Source organism: Panthera pardus, unplaced genomic scaffold (assembly GCF_024362965.1).
Source record: "Panthera pardus isolate Hobbes unplaced genomic scaffold, ASM2436296v1 HiC_scaffold_13, whole genome shotgun sequence".
Lineage (NCBI taxonomy): Eukaryota > Metazoa > Chordata > Mammalia > Carnivora > Felidae > Panthera > Panthera pardus.
The window spans coordinates 87,322,548-87,330,761 of NW_026526688.1; positions in this window are offsets into that span (position 1 = coordinate 87,322,548).

Consider the following 8,214-nt stretch of genomic DNA (forward strand, 5'->3'; position numbering starts at 1 on the left):
GAGGGAGATTCCCAAGCAGATTCCACATGGTCAGGGCAGAGCCTGATGTGGGGAGAACTCATGAAAGCATGAGATCATGACCTGAGCCAAAATCAAGAGTTGCACGCTTAACCAACTGAGCCACCCAGGCGCCCCAATGTGTTCTTATTTTTAAACTGTGTTTCTTCTAATGATCATGTAGTTGAATTTTACTTCTTTTAATCCACTCTGAATACTTCTGCTTTTAAATTGGGGTCTTTACACCATTTACATTTAATGTGATTATTGATATACGTGACTGAAAATCAGCTATTTTGCTATTTGTTTTCTATATGTTCCATTTTTTCTTTTTTCTTTGCAGGCTTCTTTTGGATTGCTTTTAATTATTCCATTTCACTCTTTTGTTGGCTAGTATACTAGCTCTATTTTTTCTTCATTTTAAGTGGTCATTAAATGTGGTGGTCATAGTTTATAATATACATTTTTAGCTTCTCTTAGTCTATGTTTAAATGATATACCACTTCATGTGTATATAAGACCTTACAACAACATAATTCAATTTCCCACATCCTAGCCTTTGGATCATTATTGTTATACATTTTACTTTCACACATGTTATGAACTCCACAAAACATTGTTATTATTTCTGCTTTAACAAGTCACTCTTTTAAAGATATTTAAAAACTAAGAACAAAGGTTCTTTATATTTACCTACATATTTCCCATTTCTGACACTCTTCATTCCTTTGTGTACATCTGGATTTTCACCTGGTTTTCCTTCTGTCTGAATGACTTTCTTAAATATTTCATGTAGAACAGATCTTCTGTTGAAGAACTCTTTCAGGTCTTGTATGTCTGAAAAGTCTTTATTTTGACTTTATTTTTTAGTGGGGAATTCAAGGTTGACATTTTTTATCTCAGTGCTTTAAATATGTTGCTCTCCTGGCTTTCATTGTTTCCAAAGAGAGGTCTATTCTCATTCTCATTTTGTTTCTCTGTTCATAATGTTTCTTTTTACTCTGGCTGCTTTTAATATTTTTTTCTTTATTACTAGTTTTAAGCAATTCAATTATGAGAAATAAAAATGAGTGGCACTCATTTTTTTTTTCTTTTGAAGGATTTTTTTTCCTTCTCAAAAATATCACTCATTTTTTTTCTTCTGCAATGTCTAGTCTGTTGTTAATGCCATCCAAGGTATTTTTTGTTTTGGTCTTTTATTTTATTTTATTTTTTCTCTCTAGAAGTTTGATTTAGTTTTTTAAAAAAATTCTTACATATCTTTATTTAACATGTTCAATTTTTCAGCTAGCTTTTTGAAAATACAGAATTATAATAAACATTTTTATATCTTTGTCCACTAATTCTACCAATTGTGTCATTTCTGGGTTAGTTTTGCTTGATTTATTTTAATCCTCATTATGGGTCATATTTTCCTACCTCTTTGTATGCCTGGTAATTTTTGATTAGATACAAGACATTGTGACCTTGCCTTGTTTTGTATTGGGTATTTTTGAAATCTTTGTAGCTATTCTTGAGCTTTGTTTTGGAATGCAGTTAAATAAGTTGTACAATTTAATCTTTCTGGGCCTGCTTTCAAGCCTTGTTAAGTAAGATCAGACTAGAATTTAGACCCTGTACCTGATATGAATTTGGTGATTTTCTACTTTCACTGGTGGGAACAGATACGATTTCTGATCTGTGTGAGCTCTAAAGATTGTTCTCTCTTCTTTTTTGGGAGTTGTGCTTCTTTCCTCAGTCTCAGGCAGTTCCCTTACACATATGTGGTGACCAATATTACTGTCAAATTTTAAGTGGGATCTTCTGTAGATTTCTTTTGTTGTCTATCTCTGTAGCTGTTTTCTCTCTGGTACTCTGTCCCCCAGACTCTAGAAGTCTTATCCTCCCTGGTCTCTAGTCAATTCTGTTTCTTCAACTCAGATATACCTCTCAGTTTCTCCTGGCTTCTTCTTCCACATGCTTCATCCTGGAAACTTTCTCTAGTCAGTTAGCTGGGGGTATTATAGGGCTTTCCTCATTTATTTTCCCTTTCTCAGTAGTCACTGTCCTGTGCTGCTTGATGTTCAATGTCTTACAACTGTTGGTTTCATATATTTGGCCTGTTCCTTTTAGTTGATTTAAGTGGGAGGATAAATCAGTTGTCTAATCTCCATCATGATTGATAGCAGAAATCTCTGTTAATCGTGTTTGATTTAAAGCTTATTGACCTACAAAAGTACATTTCTAGAACTGGAAAAGTTTCACCTGCTTTTTCAGGAAGCATTTTGAATCTGATTAAGTTTTTCCATTATCTGGGCTCACATCTGTTAATCTGTCATCTGTTTGCAAGAATGTATCAATAAGTATTCTATCATTAATTTATTAGTTTAAAAAATCTTTTTATAGTTTATTTTGAGAGAGACACAGAGAGCGTGAGTGGGGTAGGGGCAGAGAGAGAGGGAGAATCTCAAGCAGGCTACATGTTGTCAGAGCAGAGCCTGATGCGGGGCTGGCACTCATGGAACTGTGAGATAATGACCTGAGCCAAAATCAAGAGTTGGACACTTAACCAACTGAGCTACCCAGGCACCCAGTCAGGTTTTTTTAAATGTAAAATTGGTACAATTAGATCAGCCTTCAACTTTTATAAAGGTATACCACATATAAATAAACATCAGGCAGTGGTTTAAAAATCTTTGGAAATAAAACTTTATGAATGCAAGCTATAGTAGCATATGTTTCATGGCTCAAAATTGAAATAGTATTAGATCCTTCCATTGCTAGGATTCTATAATTTTGTTTTTATGATATCCTCAAAATGGGACAAACAAATTTAGAATTATTATCTTTTTAATGCTTGCTTAGAAAAGAAGTCTTCAAAAAAGAAGTCTAACATGTTCAGCATAAATGGTATATCAAAGGCTTTTGCTAAAATGAAATAAAAGATTTAGGAATATATTATTTCTTGAATAATTAGCTTTGAGAATAAAAAGCCAAGAAAAAGAACAAAAATTAAGTTCTTTAATTGTTCTCTTCTCTAAGGCACTGTTGGTTTTTGTGAATTCTTTCTCTCGGTCAGCACGTATGTTTGCATGTATGTATATCTATGTGTATGCATGTGTGGATATAATAATATTATAATTAGAAGAACTGTACAAATCATCTACTGCCACTCTGATCACTTAGAGAAACCTCTACTTAGTATGTTGTTCTGCAAGTTCCTGGCCAGAATAGGACTAGAAAGCATATTTCCTAACTTTAACTATGATAAAGTTTTCTCTCTGCTTGTTTCTGGATTTCTTCTTTTTACAATAGAGAGGTAGAGAAAAAAAATCCAGAAAGATTTTTTATGTCACACTGTAGCTCACTTTATCCCATTGAAATTATTTTATCCTACCTATTTAAAAAAATCTATGTGAGAAACAGGTTATTTGACAGTTAGGTATGGCTAATTAGAGTTAATGTGGGTTCATTATATCATATATTCAATGTTGAATTACAAAACCGTTATATCTTAGAGTTACATTGGCATCATATTTGTTAATCCACCAACTTACAATAGTCATTAAAAATAGAGATAACAAGGGTGCCTGGGTGGCTCAGTCAATTAGGTGTTTGACTTCAGCTTAGGTCATGATTTTGCGGTTCATGGGTTTGAGACCCCGCTTCAGGCTCTGTGCTGACAGCTCAGAGCCTGGATCGTGCTTTGGATTCTGTGTCTCCCTCTGTCTCTCTACCCCCCCCCCCCCCACATAAACATTAAAAAATTAAAAAAAATAGATATAACAGTTTCTTATACTTTTGGTACCTCTTACCAAAAAAATTTACCTAATGGACACATAGTATATCAAACATTCCATCTGTCTTTCTGCCCCTCCTATTCCCAACAAAATACAATAGCTCAACAAACGGTTACAAACTACATTTATCCACTAATCACTCTTTGGTGTTCAGGTCAATAGTCTAAACGAGGTGTAGTCTCTTCTCTAAAAAAATAGTTTTGTGTTACATGAATTATAGTTTTGCAGAATATTATCTTTAGTAGATGAAAATGGCCACAAATATTTGGCAATTTCTTCCATCAAGAAGTAGAGTCCATTTTCACATTCTTTGTGTCTGGGCTCTCTTGTGACTTGCATTATCGTAAGGCAGAGGTAATATGAGATCTGAGCCAACACTTTATAAAGTTTTGAAGGTTTTTTAATAGTCCTCTTGGAGCTCTGTCTCCTGGAGGCTGAGAGAGCATGTGGAGAGAGACCCAGATACCTCAGTCGTCTTAGCCATTCTAATTGTCCCAGCAGAGATTACAGATGTGTGAGTGAGCCCAGTGGACATCACATGGAGAAAAGATGAAATTGTTCCCACTGAATCCATTCCCAACTTCTGACCCACAAGAATATAGTTACTTTAAGCTGCTAAATTTTGTGGTAGTTTCTTACACAGCAAGAAACAACTAGATATTGTACAGATGAATAGTCCCTCCATCTCTGCCTTTTTTTTTTCCACTAAGTTTTGGAGTGGTTTTCTTTTCTTTTTTTTAAAAAAAAAATATTTTTTTAATTTACATCCAAATTAGCATATAGTGCAACAATGATTTCAGGAGTAGATTCCTTAGTGCTCCTTACTCATTTAGCACCCCCCCTCCCCCCGCCACAACCCCTCCAGTAACCCTCTGTTCTCCATATTTAAGAGACTCTTTTGTTTTGTCCCCTTCCCGGTTTTTATATTATTTTTGCTTCCCTTCCCTTATGTTCATCTGTTCTGTGTCTTAAAGTCCTCATATGAGTGAAATCATATGATACTTGTCTTTCTCTGACTGACTAATTTCGCTTAGCATAATACCCTCTAGTTTCATCCACGTAGTTGCAAATGGCAAAATTTCATTCTTTTTGATTGCTGAGTAATAGTCCATTGTATGTATATATGCCACATCTTCTTTATCCATTCATCCATCGATGGACATTTGGGCTCTTTGCATACTTTGGCTATTGTTGATAGTGCTGCTATAAACATTGGGGTGCATGTGTCCCTTCAAAACATCATACCTGTATCCCTTGGATAAATACCTAGTAGTGCAATTGCTGGGTCGTAGGGTAGTTCTATTTTTAGTTTTTTGAGGAACCTCCATACTGTTTTCCAGAGTGGCTGCACCAGCTTGCATTCCCACCAACAGTGCAAGAGGGTTCCTTTTTCTCTACATCCTCGCCAGCATCTATAGTCTCCTGATTTGTTCATTTGAGCCACTCTGACCAGTGTGAGGTGGTATCTGAGTATGGTTTTGAATTGTATTTCCCTGATGATGAGTAATGTTGAGCATCTTTTCATGTTGACTATCTGGAGGTCTTCCTTGGAGAAGTGTCTATTCATGTCTTTTGCCCATTTCTTCACTGGATTATTTGTTTTTTGGGTGTTGAGTTTGGTAAGTTCTTTATAGATTTTGGATACTAAGCCTTTATCTGCTATGTCATTTGCAAATATCTTCTCACATTCTGTCAGTTGTCTTTTTGCTGATTGTTTTCTTCACTGTGCAGAAGCTTTTTATTTTGATGAGGTCCCAATTGTTCATTTTTGCTTTTGTTTCCCTTGCCTCTGGAGACGTGTTGAGTAAGAAGTTGCTGCTGCCAAGATCAAAGAGGTTTTTGCCTGCTTTCTCCTTGAGGATTTTGATGGCTTCCTGTCTTACATTTAGGTTTTTCATCCATTTTGAGCTTGTTTCTGCTTTCCTTTTTCTTTCCTTTTAATCAGCCCTTCTAACAACTTCAGTTTCTCTTCTCTGGGCCCTTTAAAAGTGTTTTATTTGTTATAATATCCTTTATGCAATCATGTTCTATACAATCCATTTGCTATTAGCCACTTATAAAATATGTTATATAATATGAACAAAGTATTTTTTAAATCTCAGTTTACTTAATTCTTCTAGAGCTCTTATGAAATAAATATATGGCAAATAAATGGATACTCAACTTTAAGATGATGAAGCGATGCAGCAATATAATACCTTTCTTTGCATTAATATAATACCTTTCTTTTTAGAGAGGTTTGCTTTGCTTTGTAGACATCTCGGCATTCCTTTAATTGTGCAATCAGAGAGATAAAATGTGATGAGCAAACCTATCTTCATGGAATTTCTAGTACTGGTTGGACCTTGCTAATGTACTTCTTTTCCCTTGAATTATTATATTAGACATACTGGAGGGGGGCATGATGGAAATAGTCACCAAGAGAGAGCCAAAGGACAGGCAAAATTAGAGACTTCTGGGTTTATTTGAGGAAGATAAAAACATTTCACCCCCTTGTATTCCACTCCTAACATTTTCCTTTCTAAATTCCTGTACTTTAGCTCTTAAAATTATCTGCTTTGGCTATTTTTATGGATTGTATGAACTGGTTCACTGTTAAACTTTATTCTACCTTTGAAAGTTTGGAAGTGGTATGTTCACCATGTGTTTTATTTCCTGGAATCAGAAGACCTGTCTCTCATTTCAACAACATATTTAGTTATCACCAGCACCTCACCATAGAACATACTGTCTTTATATTCCTAAACTCAAAGGAAGATTTGTCCTTACTCTTGTCACCTAGTTTAGGATGGAAATCTCTATCCTAAGGTCTATGAAAGTAGTACAATGGAATAAAATTTGTGTGGATATGCCCTTTTTCTTGGAAAAGAGAGCATAGCTTTTCAACAAACCTGTCCCCCCCGCCCCCACCGCACCCCAAATTGTTTAACCAGTATCCTAGGAGCTTGGATTTTATGACATTTCTTTATTCCTGCTTCAGTTCCACCAAGAATTATGGTCCATAGCATCATTCAGATAATCTAAACATGTAATTTTCTTCAAAAGAGCAGTGTTTTCAAGGGCACATAAAGATTAATAGTCAATCCCAGGAAATGACCAATGAAATTACGTCAGGGAGGAAATTTGTATATATACTATTGTCTTGGTTAGTTTGGTGACTGTAACAAAATACCATAGAGTGGCTAGTTTAAAGAGGCATTTTTTTTCTTAAAGTTTTAGAGTTTGGAAGTCCATGATTACGGTGCCAACATGGTTGGGTTCTTAGTGAAGGCCTTCTTTCTGGTTTGTATTTTAATATCTAAGCTAGCTCTCTTTTCTTTTCTTGTAAGAATGCTAATCCCATCATGGGGGATCTACCTTCCTGACCCATTTACCTCCCAAAGACCCCACTTCCAAATACCATCACATTTAGGCTTCAAGATATAAATTTTGGGAGATGCAAACATTCAATCCATACCAGATATTAAGCCATGTAACATTTCTCAAATCATGGTATAGGAAAATCAGAATTACCTGGACCCTTTACCAGACAACATGAATAGGAATTTTGAAGAACAATGCTTAGGAATCTGTATTTAGTCAAATTTCTTTGGTGGTTTTAACATACACTGAAGTTTGAGAACTACCAATACTATTTTAGAAAACTACAATCTGTTTTTTTTTTCTTTTATTGACAAGTGAAATCCAATACACAAAGAATGTAGAACTTTTTCAAAATATAGCAAGAGTTATGACCAGCTAATCACGTGATCAATTAAATGTAATTAATTTCATGCTGGATTTGGTTATGGTTATTATTAAGTTTTGTTTTTTGTTTTTTGTTTTTTCTTTTGAAAAGTGACGTTGTGCTTGCACCGTAAAGGGAAAACTGACATCCCTTTGTTGAGAATGTTTATGAGATGCTATCTTTTGAGAGAACACTTAGATGGCACTGTGTCTGTCTGGTGGGAAAAGGTTTTCAGCTCTTGTCTGTTGATCTTGAGGTTTGGTTGCACTAGGGAATGAAACACTCAGTGTGTTATATCCACAGAAGCAGAAAGTGCTTTCTTTTCCCCTAGCCCCTTCTTCCTAAGATGTCATATCTTGAAGAAAAACAAAACAGAAAAGGAACAAATTTATTCTCAGGGAGCTTGGAGGAGCATGAATTATTTATTCTCAGAAATCCTCTACTATCTCTGCATGAAAGAGAGCCCTATTATTAAAAGTGAATGTTTCTTTTTCTGCATGTCAATAGCTGGGAGATCAGAACGGACTGGCTGTTAGATAGCTTCCTCCTTGGAGACCGAGCTCCCCAAGGCAGCCTCTGCAGCAGCTAAGTTATTTTTAAGACAATAAAATCATTGGAATTGATATATTAACACCCAAAATTGATGTGACAGGGGTCTGCCACTGAGGCAGTCTAAAAGGAAGAAAGACCATTAAAATGATCCCAATTACC